Genomic DNA, 18264 nt, shown 5'->3' on the forward strand with positions numbered 1-18264 from the left:
CTAAGTGAGGCCTAGTCATTACTGCTCACCTCCACCATAACAGGAGGGAGCGCTTTCCCTGATTCAAACCCCCTACATGCTCTAAAGCTGGATACACACTATACCATCGACTTTGGATTTTTTTCCCTTTATATTTACCAAAACCATAAAATATGAGGTCAAACCTAAACACTTTCAATTTGTATGCAAATAGGCAGGCCCTTGCACTACATAGTTGAAGGTAAATCTAAAGGAAATCAAACAAAAAAGTTGTATAGTGTATATCCAGCTTTACTATTCCCTGATGCAGTAGCTCTGAGCTCAGCATGTGCAAGCTCACTACTGTGATAATGGAGGTGAGCAGTGATGACTAGGCCTCACTTAGCAACATCCTGGGACTATTCTACTCAGGCTTCATAAGGTCTGTAAATGGCCTACATCAATAGCAAGGACTTTATTCAACTTTAGTCAGAGCTGCACAGTTTGTTCTACAGATGCCCCTTATCTGCATAGGCAGTTTTGTGGTAAAGGTAAACTATCCCTTCAAAGTCAAAATGTAAAAAAAAACATTTTTTTATTTTGCTTTTAAAGGTAAATGAGAGATCTGGGGTCTTTTTTTGACCCCAGATCTCTCAATAAAGAAGACTTTTCATGCTTATTTCCATTACAAGGAATGTTTACATTCCTTGTAATAGGAATGTAAAAAAAAAAACGGCAACTTTTCTCATAAGACTGCAGCAGATAAAGGTGTTTTAAGGCTCCCCTGAGAATAAGGTCACACAGAGGTGATGGGGTACCTTGTGACTGCTGTGTGGGGGGACCTCAAAACCCATAGTCACATAAGCTGGAATATTCTAGAAGGCTTGGGGAGCCTTACAAAAGAGGGGTGCTGACAGGGCTTATCTGCCAGTCGCCTCAGAAAGGCTTCACTGGTGAAGCTCTGCAGAAGAGCTATAATACTGGTTTCTGCCGCTAACTCCTGAGGCGACATGAAGACTTTACTCTGGCAGCTGTTTGAACAAACTGAGGCAGAAGGAGGAGAAGCCTGGATTTGAAAGTGCCTAGTCTTACCGAATGGGCTGGAGGCGGAAGGCCCGGTGGACGAAATTAGCGACAGCGGACTGGGAAGAGGCGGCGCACTTGAAGAGGAAGTCGGACCAGAAGGCATCTTTCTGGATGAAGACGGCTTCCCTTAAGTTCCAGGTTGGCGAGGTCAAGAGGCGACAGGAGGAGTTGGTGATGTCGGAAGGCGGGTGCAGGGAAGGAGAAAGTCCCAGCGGCTGTACAGTCCCCACCATGGTCGGACGAAGAGTAGCATCTGGTAGGCCGGCCTCACCGGAGGCGCGGCAGACAGGGAGCGGCGTCACCAAAGGCATGGCCCAAAAGAGGGGGGGTTAGAGCTAGGTAGATGCGAACAAAAGAGGCTGGTTCCCTAGGTATTCACAAATGCCAGGGTCAATCGCAAGCGGTGCCTGTAGTGCTTTTACAGGCTGAAAGGAGAGCCCAGCAAGGTCTGGACAGCATCTTTGGGAAATAATTTAATATATGAAGATATAAAGAAGTCCTTGGTGCCTGCAACGTTGCTAAGTTTTTCATCGGCCTGGTTTTTATGGATAGCTTTTCTTAACGGAAATCTTATTCCTTGGTCATCTTTTGATAAGAATGTAGTGCTTTCATTTCTCAATTCATTATTAGAAAGAAAGTATTCATGGTCACATTTCAACAAAATATTATGTGGAGTTTCCTTTTTCCTAAAGTTACATGGCTTCCCTTCTATATTTAGTTTCTTTTCAGTGCAACAGGCCATGAAAGGTTATAAAAAAGCTAAATTTTTAGTAGATAATAGACATCCCCTTACTCCTCAGATACTAGAAAAGCTTTGCATAGAAATGAAGAGTATATGTTTTTCTCCTTTTGAGGCTTGTTTTCTCAAAGCAGCCTTTTCCATATGTTTTTTTGCGGCCCTTTGTATTTCTGAACTAGTACCACGTAATAAAAAGTGTAAAAGTGGTATCTAATACTCATTCTGTTAAGATTGTCCTACAACATTCTAAAACTGGCCAAATAGGTAAAGGCTCCTGGATTAAAATATATACATGTAAGAATCCAGTAATTTGTCCAGTAAAGCTTTTAAATCAATACCTCATTAAAAAATAGTTTACCACTGACGAGATTTCAGTTCATTAGATTACTTAACAAAATTTTGAAAGTTTTGCAGTTAGAAATTCCAATTTCATGTCATTCATTCAAGATTGGAGCAGCGACAGAACCTGCAAAGCTGGGATTAGATAAGGATAAGATTAAGAAGATAGGTAGATGGAAATCAAATGCCTATGCTTCATATATCAGACCTAACTTGTCTTTTTGAATTTCAGGAAAAAAGAAAATTATTTGAATCATCGGACACTCCTTTGTGTTCTTGGCCCATAAGAGAGCAATGAAAAGAGTTTACGGAGAAAATTTGGATTTTGATCAGAGAAATGTTTTGGTTTGGTAGACATGAAATGGTTTGGGGAGAGTCGATGTTAGTGTTGGGTAGATTGGCTTATGGAAGGTTTTTGCTACAATTCAAAGATTTTATCCCCCAACACTGACATTATATTCCCAGAAATAATTCCTTGTTTAGTTTGGTTACAATCTGCTGTTTATTCAGTATTTGAAAAGATTAGGAAGCATATTAATAGACTTATAGAAAACTTTATGAGTTTAGGATACAGCTCATGTTTTAGGCACAGGGACTTAGAAGGTGGGATTTAAGGTCTATATAGGAGAGATGGAATCCATCTTTCAGATATAGGCTTGGATATATTAAATTTGAATTTCTCTATCGCTCATTGACAGACGTAGTCCTCGGTGATACAGCACCTTCGGGTTATGTTGCCTCCACAGGAGCAGGACTAGACAGGAAATTAAAATGCTCTGGCCACACCCTAGGGGCAGTCCCAGAGGGTATATCCTCTCTCTCTCTGCCTCAGCAAATCAGTTATTTTCTGTCTAGTTTGGAGTAAGGACCTAGATACCTTGCTGGGATCTTCGGTCCTGGCAAGATTTTTTTCTTAAAAAGATTTTTTAGACAGCTTTTTTTCTCCAGTGTTCCTGTGAGATCTTCAAGCAAGAAAGCTGAACTGGGCGACGGGCTGGATGTTGAGATCCGGTGGTCACCCCAGTTCAGCCTACGAGCGCGTGCAGGCCATAGCTCCGCGCTGGGTCGGTCGCGACAAAGTCCCATTAAGGGACTGACCCTGCGAGTTAAACGTCTCGCTGAAACGCCAAAGACCATGAGTCATGGCGTCCGTATTGGTCGACAGCCCTCCCGCCCCGGTGGAGAGGGGTACTGTCAGGAGTTGGTGCCCGCCTGGTTCCGGTATGGTGAGTAGTATGTTCCCCCTTTTCCCCCTGACGGGTCTTGTGGTGAACGCGGGCCCCTCTCTGTCCTATAACATGGCACAGATCCCCCTACTTTGAGTGTGATTTTATGTGCAAAAAGCCAGGAGGCTTGGTTTGGAAGCTAACAATCTAATTGTATACATGTTTAAAAGATTGTAATCAGTGGCAGTCTGGGAATCTTACTGTGATAAGAATAAGGTACCTACCAGTCAGAAGCCACGGACATGTAGACTGCCTTCCTAGTCAAATCTCCAGCTATAGCAGGCCTTCCGAACGGCCATGAGGTCCGCCAGGGCCGGTACCGCCAACCACGCCAAAAATCCCCATGCAGAGATAGTGTTGTGTGCCCTGCAGCACACCGCTATTCGGTACAGGCCGCCGCCATTTTTTTTGCTGGATTGCACGAGCCGCCATTTTGGCGTAGCCTCGTGTCTCCAGCATGGGGGCGGCCATGTTTGAGGTGATCCAAACACCTCGTGGAGCTAGGGGAGGCGCCGGAAGGCGTGCAGAGGGGCGGAGCCGCCTCCTTTCTTCCTGGGCAGCCAGCCAAAAGACTTCCTGTTTGTCAAGACAGCGCTGTAACCTGTTGCAGTTAAACTCTGAGCATCAAGTGGTGAGCCTGGGGGTCTATCTCTCTCTCTCTCTCGATCGATAGGGATCCCTAGCAGGTAACACTAAGGGGCTTTTGTGGCGCTGGGGGTCTGTGAAAAAAAAAAAAAAAAAAAAGTTTTTTATTTTTGAATTATATTATCCGGGAAGTTACTGGAATAATCATGGACCCTGCCACACAAATTCCCCCACCTGTTTCCCTCGAGGGGGCCACGGGACCCGCCGGTGCACAGAGTGTAGAGGCATTTACAGCAATTTTGGAGTCTATGGTGGCTCGGGTGGAGGCGCCCTGTCAGGGACGAGGGTCAAGGAAGCGACCCCCGCCTACCCCTATATTATCTGACACCTCTGACTCAGATTCAGAGATGGTCACTGCAGTGAGGAGGACGTTTCTTCTCCCGCTATAATTCAGGAAGAAGCATTGGTGGACGCACTAGTTGTGGCAGTGCAGGAAACCTTAAAACTTGGGGTTTTACCGGCAGAAGCAACTGATACAGAGATTCCTTTTGGTACTAACAAGCCCATCAAAACGGTGAAGGTTTTTCCTGTACCCAAGTGTTTTGGTAATAAGATTAAAGGAGAATGGGAGCATTCTAAACGTACCTTTACTATTTCCAAGCGTATTGCTAGACGCTATCCGTTTGAGGAATCCATCATTAAGAAATGGACGGTACCACCAGTGGTGGATCCACCTATTTCCAGGCTGAATAAAGCCACGGTTATCCCAGTGGAGGACACTTCGTCCTTTAAGGATCCGGTGGATCGAAAGATGGAAGCAGAGTCCCGCACCATCTTCTCTCTGATAGGGTCAGCATTTAGACCAGTAATTGTTATTGGTCTAGTTTCCCAGACACTTACGGAATGGGCGAGATTGGTACGCCAAGACCTTAGGGGAAAAGATATTCCCCAGGAAACATCTGATTTGATGGAACAGATTATACAAGGGCTACAGTTTATCTGTGACGCAGCCTTGGACATTACTCCCCTATTAGGGCATGCATCTATGTCAGCGGTAATCCTCAGACGTGTGCTGTGGTTAAAATGCTGGTCAGCTGACCTAGGTTCCAAAAAGACCTTGACGAATCTCCACTTTCAGGGGAATCGTCTATTTGGGGCCACCCTAGATGAAATCATTAAGGATGCCACTGGGGGCAAGAGCACTTTTTTGCCACAGGCTGCTAAAGCTAAGGGACCTCGCAACAAGCGAGGACCTTTCTTTACCGCCCATAAAGGGTTCGCACGCCCGGCTGGAACAAGCGGGAAAGGCAAGACTCCTCCAGGAGGGTTCAAGAAAGGCTGGTCGGACAAACAGAGGACCAACTCAGCCAAACCCGAAGCAAAGGAGTACACAGCCTGAAGGTGCGCCCCCACCCGGTTTGAGGGTGGGGGGATGTTTTCACCGGTATTCAGGACATTAGATCGAGCATCAACTACTACTACTGGTGCGATTCTTCCCTTCCAACATTTAAGTACTACAGGGAGCGGTAGTCACCGTTCCCTGAATAGATCTTTTCCTTTACCTTTTCCTAAGATTAGTCTCAATTTCCCACAGGAATCGGATCTGGTTGACCAGACAGGCCAAGAAGCCTCTAGCCGGGTGACTTCGGTCCCTGAGGTTCAACCAGAAAAGATCACCCTTCCTGATAGCAATCAGGTATCTGATAAATGTGTGGGAACAGAAAACGACCAGACTTTCTCGGATGGTCGGGGCCAGATAGCTCTAGGGACGCCTGGTTCAGATCCAGTCAGCACCAGTGGTCCTAGAAATTCTAGGCTGGCCTCGTCAAGCCGGCCTGGCCGACTTGGACAGGCTAGTCGCAGACGTTCCGTGGGAACTTCGTCTCAGGGAGTGTCTGTGGTCTCAAGGACCAATTTACCATCGTGCTTTACAGTCGCTGGTTTTAATGGCCTGGCCATTGAGACCCAAGTACTGAAGGACAGAGGTTTGTCAGCTTCAGTCATTCCTACCCTTATTAAAGCAAGGAAAGCGACTTCCAGCAAGGTCTATTATCACACATGGAAGACTTATATTGCGTGGTGCGAATCTTTAGGATTTCCTCCACGTACCTATTCGGTGACTCGAATATTGGCTTTTTTGCAACAAGGGGTTGAGCAGAAGCTAGCCTTGAGCACCATCAAGGGTCAAGTTTCAGCATTAGCAATCTTCTTTCAGAAACCTTTAGCTACCAAGTCCTTGGTGCGGAATTTCATCCAGGGGGTGCGGCACCTGGCTCCACCAGTCCGCGCGCCCTTACCGCCCTGGGATCTTAATTTAGTTTTGTCGGTTCTACAGAAACCTCCCTTTGAAAACATCAGGGAGATTCCCTTGTTTACTTTATCCCAGAAGGTGGCCTTCTTGGTGGCTATCACTTCTGCTCGCAGGGTGTCAGAACTGGCTGCATTATCATGCCAGTCCCCATACCTAGTGATTCATAGGGATAAGGTAGTACTTCATCCTAAGCCATCCTTTCTTCCTAAGGTGGTTTCAGATTTTCATCTGAATGAAGATATTGTACTACCTTCCTTGTGTCCTCAGCCCAAGCATCATCGGGAACATGCGTTGCATTCCTTGGATGTGGTTCGGGCAATCAGAGTATACCTGAAAGCTACGGAATCATTCCGTAAGACGGATTCACTTTTTGTGATCACGGATGGTCCCAGAAAGGGTTTGCCTGCATCTGCCGCGACCATTGCCAAATGGATTAGACAGACGGTGGTACAGGCTTATTCTATTAAGGGTCAGAGTCCTCCGTTCCCTGTTAGGGCGCACTCCACTCGAGCGCTCAGTACTTCCTGGGCCTTTCGCCATCAGGCGTCAGTGGTCCAGGTATGTAAGGCGGCCACCTGGTCGTCGGTACATACCTTTACAAAATTCTATAAAATTGATGTGACGGCATCGGCGGATGCCTCATTTGGCCGCAAGGTTTTGCAGGCCGCAATTTGAGGAGACCGGTGGTCTACCTCGAGAGTTTTTTTCTGTTTGAAAAATTTATTTTTTGTTGAGTCTCATCATTAAGGATGAGCATTGTAAACTTCTAGTTGGCACCGGTTGGGCCTTCTAGATTGGGATTTGATTTCCATTTTCCCACCCCTCATTTGTGATACTGCTCTGGGACGTCCCGAAGGTGCTGTATCACCGAGGACTACGTCTGTCAATGAGCGATAGAGAAAAATGGATTCTTGTAAAATCTTACCGTAAAATCCTTTTCTCTTAGCTCATTGACAGACGTAGTCCCCGCCCCTCTGTTTTGGAGTTGGGTTGGGTTAAAATCTCTAAAGACTGCTTTTTGACATAACTGATTTGCTGAGGCAGAGAGAGAGAGGATATACCCTCTGGGACTGCCCCTAGGGTGTGGCCAGAGCATTTTAATTTCCTGTCTAGTCCTGCTCCTGTGGAGGCAACATAACCCGAAGGTGCTGTATCACCGAGGACTACGTCTGTCAATGAGCTAAGAGAAAAGGATTTTACGGTAAGATTTTACAAAAATCCATTTTTCCAGACAGCTATTGAGCAGGCCATGGTCTGGGGGTTGTAGTCAGGTCTCCTTACTCATTGGGGACAAGTTATTAAATTTATGGCTGGTTTAATACAACTCGAGCTACAATAGCTGTGTTGTTTATTTCAATAATTGTATTAATGCTTGGAGAAAAAGTTATTGATGAATTCTGTTGGAATTGTATTATGGTGTTGTTTAATGATATTTGATATTAATATGTTTAAACCAATAAATAAAGGCCACAGCCAAATTATTATTCCAAGTTTATTGTGGTGTATTTTTATTTAATTTAGCTGTCCCATAAAAGTGATCAAAAAAAGGACAGTGTAAAAAAAAGAAAAGAAAAAAAGGTAAGTCGTGCCCGCATATGTAAACAGTGTTCAAACCACACATGTGAGGTATCACCGCGATCATTAGAGTGAGAGCAATAATTGTAAGTGCAAAATCTCCTCTGTAACTCTAAACAGGTAACCTGTAAAAAGCATTGCCTATGGAGATATTTAATTACCATAGTTTTTCGCCATTCCACAAGCATGCACAATTTTAACCACATCCCTACCGTGTATAGACAAATGACGCCGTCAGGGTGGCTTTCTAGATCCGGGCGGGCGTCATATGACGTCCGCCCAGTCTCGCCGCTGCTGCGCGCCCCCGGGGGCGCGCAGCGCGGCGATCGGGGGTGAGGCTCGTCCCTCGGACTAAGCCCAACCCTGATCAAGGTAAACAGCCAATGAAATTGGCTGTTTACCACGTGATCGGCTGTGTCAATCACAGCCGATCACATGAGCGGCTCCAGCGCGAGCCGCTCGTTCCCTCCTTAATGTGCGCCCCCCCGGGGGCGCACAGCGTGGCGATTGGGGACGAGGCTCGTCCCTCGGACAGAGCCCATCCCCGATCTAGGTAAAGAGCCAATGAAATTGGCTTTTTACCACGTGACCGGCTGTGTCCAATCACAGCCGGTCACAAATGTCAACAGAGAACACGGTAACTAGCTGTCACTGTGTTCTCCTCCTCACAGACTGATCCTGTGTGAGGAGGAGATTGTAGTAACAGCTAGTTACCAATTACAATGCACCCCAAACACACTGATTGCCCCCCCCCCCCAATAAAGAGCACCTGTCATTAACCTATCAAAGTACCTGTCACTAACCTATCAAAGTACCTGTCACTAGCCCATCAAAGTTCCTGTCACTAGCCCATCAAAGTACCTGTCACTAGCCCATCAAAAGTACCTGAGTACCTGTCACCAGCCCATCAGGTACTCTGATGACAGGTACTCAGGTACTCTGATGGGCTGGTGACAGGTACTCGGGTACTCTGATGGGCATGTGACAGGTATTCTGGTATTCTGATGATGGGTACTCGGGTACTCTGATGATGGGTACTCGGGTACTCTGATGACAGGTACACGGGTACTCTGATGACAGGTACTCAGGTACTCTGATAAAGGGTACTCGGGTACTCTGATGACAGGTACTCGGGTACTTTGAGTACATGTCACCAGAGTACCTGAGTACCCATCATCGGAGTACCCGAGTACCCGTCATCGGAGAACCTGAGTACCTGTCACCTATCCATCAGAGTACCCGAGTACCTGTCACCTACCCATCAGAGTACCCGAGTACCTGTCACCTAACCATCAGAGTACCCGAGTACCTTCCATCTGCTCATCAGAGTACCTGACGCCTGAAGTACCAGAGTACTTGCCGCCTGCTCATCAGTACCCATCTCTACTCATCAGTACCCATCATTACCCATCACCTATCAGTATCAGTACTGATCATCAGTATCCATCAGTACAGTATCAGTATCACCTATCAGTATCAGTACTACTCATCAGTACCCATCACCTGCCTGTCACCTGCCCATCAGAGTACCCGAGTACCTGTCACCTGCCTATCAGAGTACTCGAGTACCTGCCACCTGCTCATCAATACCAGAGTACCTGTCATCTGCCTGTCACCTGCCCAGCAAAGTACCCGAGTACCTGTAACCCTTCACACAGCCACCATGTCCAAGTCCAAAAAGGTTTATATACGTCCTCCATTTTAACCTAAATACCGGTGTTATGGCAGCAGATAGCTGCCATAACCCTGGTATTTTTTTAAACGGTTGGCTTTCCAATAAGGGTGGTCCCAGCGGCAGATTCGCTGCGGTATACCCTTCCGGGATGGCGGAAGAGGTGCCCCCCCGCCGCGTTCCGGTCCTTTACCCCGCTTACCGGACCCGCCGGCAGCAGGGAAAACAATCCGGTCCCGAATCCTCATAGACAGGATGTCAAGTGAGGGCAAGCTTGCCCTCACTCGAATCTATGGTCTTGGAGGACCGGAGCTACGGCAAACATCATTGCCTAGCAACTGGTTTAAAGGTCTCTCTTTTTTTTTTCATTTTATTTTATTATTATTTTTTTATTTATTTTTTTTTTTCTATCTTTTAGTGTACTTGTAAGATCTGAGGACTTTTTGACCCCAGATCTCACAAAAAAGAGGTCCTGTCGTGCCTATTTCTATTACAAGGATTGTTTAAATTCCTTGTAATAGAAATAAAAATGATCATTTTTTATTTTTTTTTTAAACGGTGTAAAAATAAAAAATAATAAATAAAATTAATAGTAAAAAAAAAAAAAAAATTAAAGCGCCCTGTCCCCGTGAGCTCGCGCGCAGAAGCGAACGCATACGTAAACCCCGCCCACATATGTAAACGTTGTTCAAACCACACATGTGAGGTATCGCCGCGATCGTTAGAGCAAGAGTAATTTGAGCCCTAGACCTCCTCTGTAACTCTAAGATGGCAACCTGTAGAAATTTTTAAAATGTCGCCTATGGGATTTTTAAGTACCAAAGTTTGTCGCCATTCCGTGAGCGTGCGCAATTTTGAAGCATGACATGTTGGGTATCTATTTACTCGGCGTAACATTATCTTTCACATTATGGAAAAAAATTGGGCTAACTTTACTGGTTTCTTATTTTTTAATTGAAAAAAGTGAATTTGTTCCAAAAAAATTGCGTTTGGAAGACCACTGCGCAAATATGGTGTGATAAAAAATATTGCAATAATCTTCATTTTATTCTCTAGGGTATCTGCTTAACAAAATATATAATGTTTGGGGGTTCTAAGTAGTTTTCTAGCAAAAACAACTGATTTTAGCTTGTAAACACCAAATGTCAAAAATAGACCTAGGCAAGTGGCTAGGATGCATGATGGTGCTCCTTGGATGTTGGGCCCCTCTATATGGCTAGGCTGTGAAAAAGTCTCACACATGTGGTATTGCCATACTCAGGAGGAGTGGCAGAATGTATTTTGAGGTGTAATTTTTGCTGTGTACATGCTATGTGTTAGGAATATCCTATAAATTGACAACTTTGTGTAAAAAAAAAAGTTTTTATTTTTTTCCCACATTTTCACAAAAATTGTGGAAAAAAATGACATGTTCAAACCACCCATAATGCCTCATAGAATATACGTTGGAGTGTTTGCTTTCCAAAATGGGGTCATTTTGTGGACTTTTCCATTGTATTGGTGCTATAGGGCCTTCAAAAGTGTGATAGGTAGTAAGAAAGTTTTATGTGTATTTATGCTCCTAGAACGCCTGAAGGTGCTACTTGGATGTGGAGTCTCTTTTTGTGGCCAGGCTGTGTAAAAGTCTCACACATGTGGTATCACCATACTCAGAAGGAGTAGCAGAATGTATTTTGGGGTGTCATTTTTTCTGTGTATGTGCTGTGTGTTAGAAAAAGCTTATAAATTGACAACTTTGTGGGGGAAAAAAGAAAAAAACATTTTTTTCTTAATTTTCCCAAGAATTGTGGGAAAAAATTATAACTTCAAAAAACTTACCATGCCTCTTGCTAAATACCTTGGACTGTCTACTTTACAAAAAGGGGTAATTTGGGGGGTATTTGTACTGTCCTGACATTTCAGGGCCTCAAGAAAGGAGATAGGCCGTCAGTACATCTGGTGTGATCAATTTTCAGTAATTGGTACCATAGCTTCTAGACTCAATAACTTTCACACAGACTAAATAATATACACTAATTTGGGTTAATTTTACCAGAGATATGTAGCAGTATAAATTTTGGCCCAAATGTATGAAGAAAAATTAATTTTTTTTGCAAAATTTTATAATAGAAACTAAAAAAAGTGTTTTTTTTTTTTCAAAATGTTTGCTCTTTCTTTGCTTATATCACGAAAAAAAAAAAAAAACTCAGTTGTGATCAAATACCACCAAAAGAAAGCTCTATTTGTGTGAAAAAAATGATAAAAATTTTGTTTGGTTACAGTGTAGCATGACTGAGCAATTGTCATTCAAAGTGTGAGAGTGCTGAAAGCTGAAAATTGGTCTGGGCAGGAAGGGGGTCTAACTGCTCTGTATGGAAGTGGTTAAAGCATGATATGTTAGGTATCGTTTTACTTGGTGTAACATCTGCTTTGGCATTATACAAAATATTGGCGTAAACAATTTTTTTTTTTTTTTCTCTAATTCAATAAAGCATATTTTTACCAAAAAATTGTATTTGAAAGAGTGTTGTGCCATAAAATATTGCAACGATTGCCATTTTATTTTCTAGGGTCTCTGCCAAAAGAAAAATGTAAAATGTTTTGGGGTTTTAGAATTATTTTTACAAAAAATACAAATTTAAATTTCTAAACAAAAAGTTCCAGAAAAGCCCTTGTCAACAATTGGTTAAATTTACCAAAACCATACAATATGAGGTCAAACCTAAACACTTTCAAATTGTATGCAATCAGGCAGGCCCTTTCACTACATAGTTAATATTAAATCTAAAGGAAATTGAACAATAATAATTGAATAATGTGTATCCAGCTTTACATGCCATTGGGAACAGATGAGCAGCCCTGGACACTGATAATTTGCATCTGTCTCTAATGGCATGTAACACCCTGGATGTCTGTTTACATGAAGACCACCTGTGGCTGATTGCAGATATCAAACATATATTTTATTTTGCTTACTTTCAGCATTTTTCTTTCCCATAAACATTTTTTATTCACTTGTAATGTGCCTCAGGATAATTTTCGTTTTCAACAGGGAGATTCATCCTCTCTATTTGTCATGTACCATCATTACCAAAAGTAAAAATGAAATAAAATCCCAAATTTTGGGTTGTCCCAAGAGCAGTACCAGAGGAGAAATATTCAAATGGGGACACTATTTCTGGTGACAACTAGGGCTTTCCTCACTGTGGAGAGTTTTCCTCTCATTTTTTTGTATGGGCTATAGGGCAGGAAGTGAAGGGAAATCTCCCTAATGGGACACAGATGGCAAAACAAAAAAAAAAAAACTTATGGGGTTATAAGGTTTCCTTACTGTATCCAAAATTAAAAAAAGTTTTAGTTCTACTTTAATGTTAACCAAATTGATACCTACATAACACACTGTGGAACCAGACAGTACTGGGTGCCCCAGCAATCGCATGGTTTGCTATAGCATTTCAGGCACTTGAGGCCATATGTGTCAACTGAAGTTATTTTTTTACAGCCACCACTGAGTTGGGTTTACATTGGTGCATGCGGAACACAGCATGTGATTCCCACAGCATTCCTGTGCACATCACATGCAATGTCTGTACGGTGCTGTTTGAGCCATACATTTTGTATGGCTCAAATCTCGTGACATCCACACCAAAATGGTGCAGGGCCTTTTTTTCCCCACACTTGAATCACATCGTATGAGTGTTCACACCCATGTGATGCGATTTGCAATCTGTTTCGAGGTGTCGTTAATCTAACATTGACACCCGCAGCAGATTGCATGTATGCCGTGCAATTGCTAGGCAGTGTGATGCGGGGAAACTCAGCGAATCTTGTGCGTTTCCCGCATCACATCATTGTTAACCAGGGTTGAGACTTTCAGGGCAGGACTGATGTCTATTAGTAGCTAAGGAATAGTATTTCCAGTTCATAATAAGAAGACGCTGATACATTAGTCACTTCATGCATTAATTTCCTGATATCAGGCACCTGTGTTTTGCCTTAATTCACAATTTGGTCTATCTTAAAGAACCAGCTGTGTCTTTGTTCAGTATTACATAAGGGGTTTAGAGAAAAAGAACCAGAGCATTTATCATTACATTTTCATTTTTGTTTTGAAAATCTGGTTCCGGGCCTGTATGAGACTCTGAGAAATGTCAGAAATAAATTATAGTTATAAGGTGATGAAATGCAGAGAATGGTGAAGTAATCATTGCTATATTTCCTATGTGTGATCGCATGGAAGAGTGTCAAAAACAATTCTAGGATTGTAATTCACACAGAAACTGTATATGCACATTTTCACCATCTATAAAAGCCATAGCTGTAAGTTTTTAAATACTAAATTATAAGATGGAGCAGAGATTACATTTCGCATATGACAAAAATCCAGTTTTTGTATATATGAATATTTACTATTTTATAGGTGTGTGATATATTATAAATTAGGATTAATTCACAAGATGTTTTTCCCTCTCGATTGGCCATTACTTTCATGAAACGGCTTCTTATATAACTCATGTCTCAACACTGATTCACAAAAAAAAAAAAAAGTTTTTATTTGGGTTGCTTTATATGTAGTGTATTACCATTAATTGTGCTATTTTATAACACTGCCAGCTTTATTTTATAGGCTATTTTGAAAAACTAGAAAATCAAGAACAAGTTCCACGCTATGAACATGGAATTTGTCAGAATGCTCTAACATATAAAGTGCTATGTATAGACATATCATAAATACATATATACAGTGCCTTGCGAAAGTATTTGGCCCCCTTGAACTTTGCGACCTTTTGCCACATTTCAGGCTTCAAACATAAAGATATAAAACTGTAATTTTTTGTGAAGAATCAACAACAAGTGGGACACAATCATGAAGTGGAACGAAATTTATTGGATATTTCAAACTTTGCTAACAAATAAAAAACTGAAAAATTGGGCGTGCAAAATTATTAACCCCTTTACTTTCAGTGCAGCAAACTCTCTCCAGAAGTTCAGTGAGGATCTCTGAATGATCTAATGTTGACCTAAATGACTAATGATGATAAATAGAATCCACCTGTGTGTAATCAAGTCTCCGTATAAATGCACCTGCACTGTGATAGTCTCAGAGGTCCGTTTAAAGTGCAGAGAGCATCATGAAGAACAAGGAACACACCAGGCAGGTCCGAGATACTGTTGTGGAGAAGTTTAAAGCCGGATTTGGATACAAAAAGATTTCCCAAGCTTTAAACATCCCAAGGAGCACTGTGCAAGCGATAATATTGAAATGGAAGGAGTATCAGACCACTGCAAATCTACGAAGACCTGGCCGTCCCTCTAAACTTTCAGCTCATACAAGGAGAAGACTGATCAGAGATGCAGCCAAGAGGCCCATGATCACTCTGGATGAACTGCAGAGATCTACAGCTGAGGTGGGAGACTCTGTCCATAGGACAACAATCAGTCATATACTGCACAAATCTGGCCTTTATGGAAGAGTGGCAAGAAGAAAGCCATTTCTTAAAGATATCCATAAAAAGTGTTGTTTAAAGTTTGCCACAAGCCACCTGGGAGACACACCAAACATGTGGAAGAAGGTGCTCTGGTCAGATGAAACCAAAATCAAACTTTTTGGCAACAATGCAAAACGTTATGTTTGGCGTAAAAGCAACACAGCTCATGACCCTGAACACACCATCCCCACTGTCAAACATGGTGGTGGCAGCATCATGGTTTGGGCCTGCTTTTCTTCAGCAGGGACAGGGAAGATGGTTAAAATTGATGGGAAGATGGATGGAGCCAAATACAGAACCATTCTGGAAGAAAACCTGATGGAGTCTGCAAAAGACCTGAGACTGGGATGGAGATTTGTCTTCAAGCAAGACAATGATCCAAAACATAAAGCAAAATCTACAATGGAATGGCTCACAAATAAACATATCCAGGTGTTAGAATGGCCAAGTCAAAGTCCAGCCCTGAATCCAATCGAGAATCTGTGGAAAGAACTGAAAACTGCTGTTCACAAACGCTCTCCATTCAACCTCACTGAGCTCGAGCTGTTTTGCAAGGAGGAATGGGCAAAAATTTCAGTCTCTCGATGTGCAAAACTGATAGAGACATACCACAAGCGACTTAAAGCTGTAATCGCAGCAAAAGGTGGCGCTACAAAGTATTAACTTAACCGCTTGCCGCCCGCCCGCCGTCATATGACGGCGGAGCGGAGCGACCATTATCCTGGGCCGCCGTCATATGACGGCGGCACTTTAAGCAGGGCAGGCGCGCGATCGCGTGCGCGCCGCCCTGCACTGCCGGTGTCGGGGTGTCCCCGGGACACCCCCCGTCACCGGCAGGGGGGAAACAGCCAATGGGCGTGGCTGTTTCCCACGTGATCGGCTGTGTTCCAATGACACAGCCGATCACAATGAAGGCGCCCACCAGATGACCGCGCATGCGCGATCGGGAGCGCGCAGCGCGGTCATGTCGGTGGCACTGTGTTCCGTAGGAACACAGCTGTCACCGGCGGTAGTAAACAGTCACTGACAGTGACTGTTTACTATGTGATCGGCTGTGAATCCATTCACAGCCGATCACAAAATGTAAACAAAGAGCAGTAACTCAGTGTTACTAACTCTTCTCTCCTCATACAGTTTCCAGTATGAGGGGAGAAGAGCTAGAAATAGTGAGTTACTGCTCTGTACACATGTCACAAAGTAAAAGTCACACTAATAAAGGTCCCCACACAGTCCTCAGCCCCCCTCAATGTCACCTGTCACCCAACAGTCACCTCATCAGTGCCCAGAAATTGACACCCATAACGTTCACATGTGAGCGCAGCGATCGCGGGCAGAATCACTGCGATTCTGCCCGCGATCCGGAAATCATTGCAAATCGCGGGACGCCTGTGCGTTGCCCCTGACTTGCAATAGCACCCCAAACGCTGTGCGATGTTGCCGCCATTTCCGCCTGCCGAATCACGGTAACATCGCGCAAACGTCGCATGACGCCCAAAAAAGGTACAAGAGTTTCTTTGGAGCGTCATGCGTTGTTTGCGCGATGTTACCGCGATTCGGCAGGCGGAAATGGCGGCAACATCGCACAGCGTTTGGGGTGCTATTGCAAATCACGGGCAACGCACAGGCGCCCCGCAATTTGCAATGATTTCTGGATCACGGGCAGAATCGCAGTGATTCTGCCCACGATCGCTACGCTCACATGTGAACGTAGCCTAAAGTTCACCGGTCACCAGAGACTGCCATCAGTACCGCCGTGCACCATCGCCCATCACCTGTCACCCATCAGTGACCATCGCCCGTCACCTGTCACCCCATCAATCACCGTCACCTGTCACCCCATCAGTCATCGTCACCTGTCACCCCATCAGTCATCGTCACTTGACACCCCATCAGTGATCGTCACTTGTCACCCCATCAATCATCGTCACATGTCACCCCGTCAGTGACTGTCATCTGTCACCCCATCAATCATCGTCATCTGTCACCCCATCAATCATCATCACCTGTCACCTCATCAATCATCGTCACCTGTCACCCCATCAATCATCGTCACCTGTCACCTCATCAATCATCATCACCTGTCACCTCATCAATCATCGTCACCTGTCACCCCATCAGTCATCGTCACCTGTCACCCCATCAGTCATCGTCACCTGTCACCCCGTCAGTCATCGTCACCTGTTTGCCATATACATGCAATCACTTACTGACCGCCTAACGACTATATGCGTCGGCCATTAAAAGCTAAATACTGGGGTTATGGCAGCAGATAACCCCCATAACCCCGGTATTTTTTGAAACGGCGGGCGGTCGGCTTTCAGATAAGGGTAGTCCCAGTAGCGGATTCGCCGCGGAATTACCCTTACGGTGCAGGGGAAGAGGTGCCCCCCCCCCTCCTGCCACGTCCCAGACGTTTTCCCAGCTTACCGGACCCGCCGGCAGCGGGGAAAACTATCCGGTCCCGGATCCTCAGAGACAGGAAGTCGAGTGAGGGCAAGATGGCCCTCACTCAACTCTATGGTCTTGGAGGACCGGAGCTACGTCAAAAGACGTTGCCTAGCAACCGGTTTAAAGGGCCGCTTTTTTTTTTTGCTTTTTTTTTTTCCTCTTTCAACAATTTTTTTTTTTTTTTTTCTTTTTTAGTGTAGTTGTGAGGTGTGAGGTCTTTTTGACCCCAGATCTCACAATAAAGAGGACCTGTCATGCCTATTTCTATTACAAGGGATGTTTACATTCCTTGTAATAGGAATAAAAATGATCAAAACATTTTTTTTTTTAAACTGTGTAAAAATAAAAAAATAATAAATAAAATAAATAGGAAAAAAAAAAAATAAAAAAAATTAAAGCGCCCTGTCCCCGTTAGCTCGCGCGCAGAAGCAAACGCATACGCAAGTCCCGCCCACATATGTAAACGGTGTTCAAACCATACATGTGAGGTATCGCCGCGATCGTTAGAGCGAGTGCAATAATTTGAGCCCTAGACCTCCTCTGTAACTCTAAGCTAGTAACCTGCAGAAATTTTTAAAATGTTGCCTATGGGGATTTTTAAGTACCAATGTTTGGCGCCATTCTGTGAGCATGCGCAATTTTGAAGCATGACATGTTGGGTATCTAATTACTCGGCGTAACATTATCTTTCACATTATGGAAAAAAATTGGGCTAAATTTACTGTTTTATTATTTTTTAGTTCAAAAAAGTGAATTTTTTTCAAAAAAATCGCATTTGGAAGACTGCTGCGCAAATATGGTGTGATAAAAAATATTGCAACGATCTCCATTTTATTCTCTAGGGTCTCTGCTAAAAA

Source organism: Pelophylax lessonae (assembly GCF_965119305.1).
Source record: "Pelophylax lessonae genome assembly, chromosome: 9".
Lineage (NCBI taxonomy): Eukaryota > Metazoa > Chordata > Amphibia > Anura > Ranidae > Pelophylax > Pelophylax lessonae.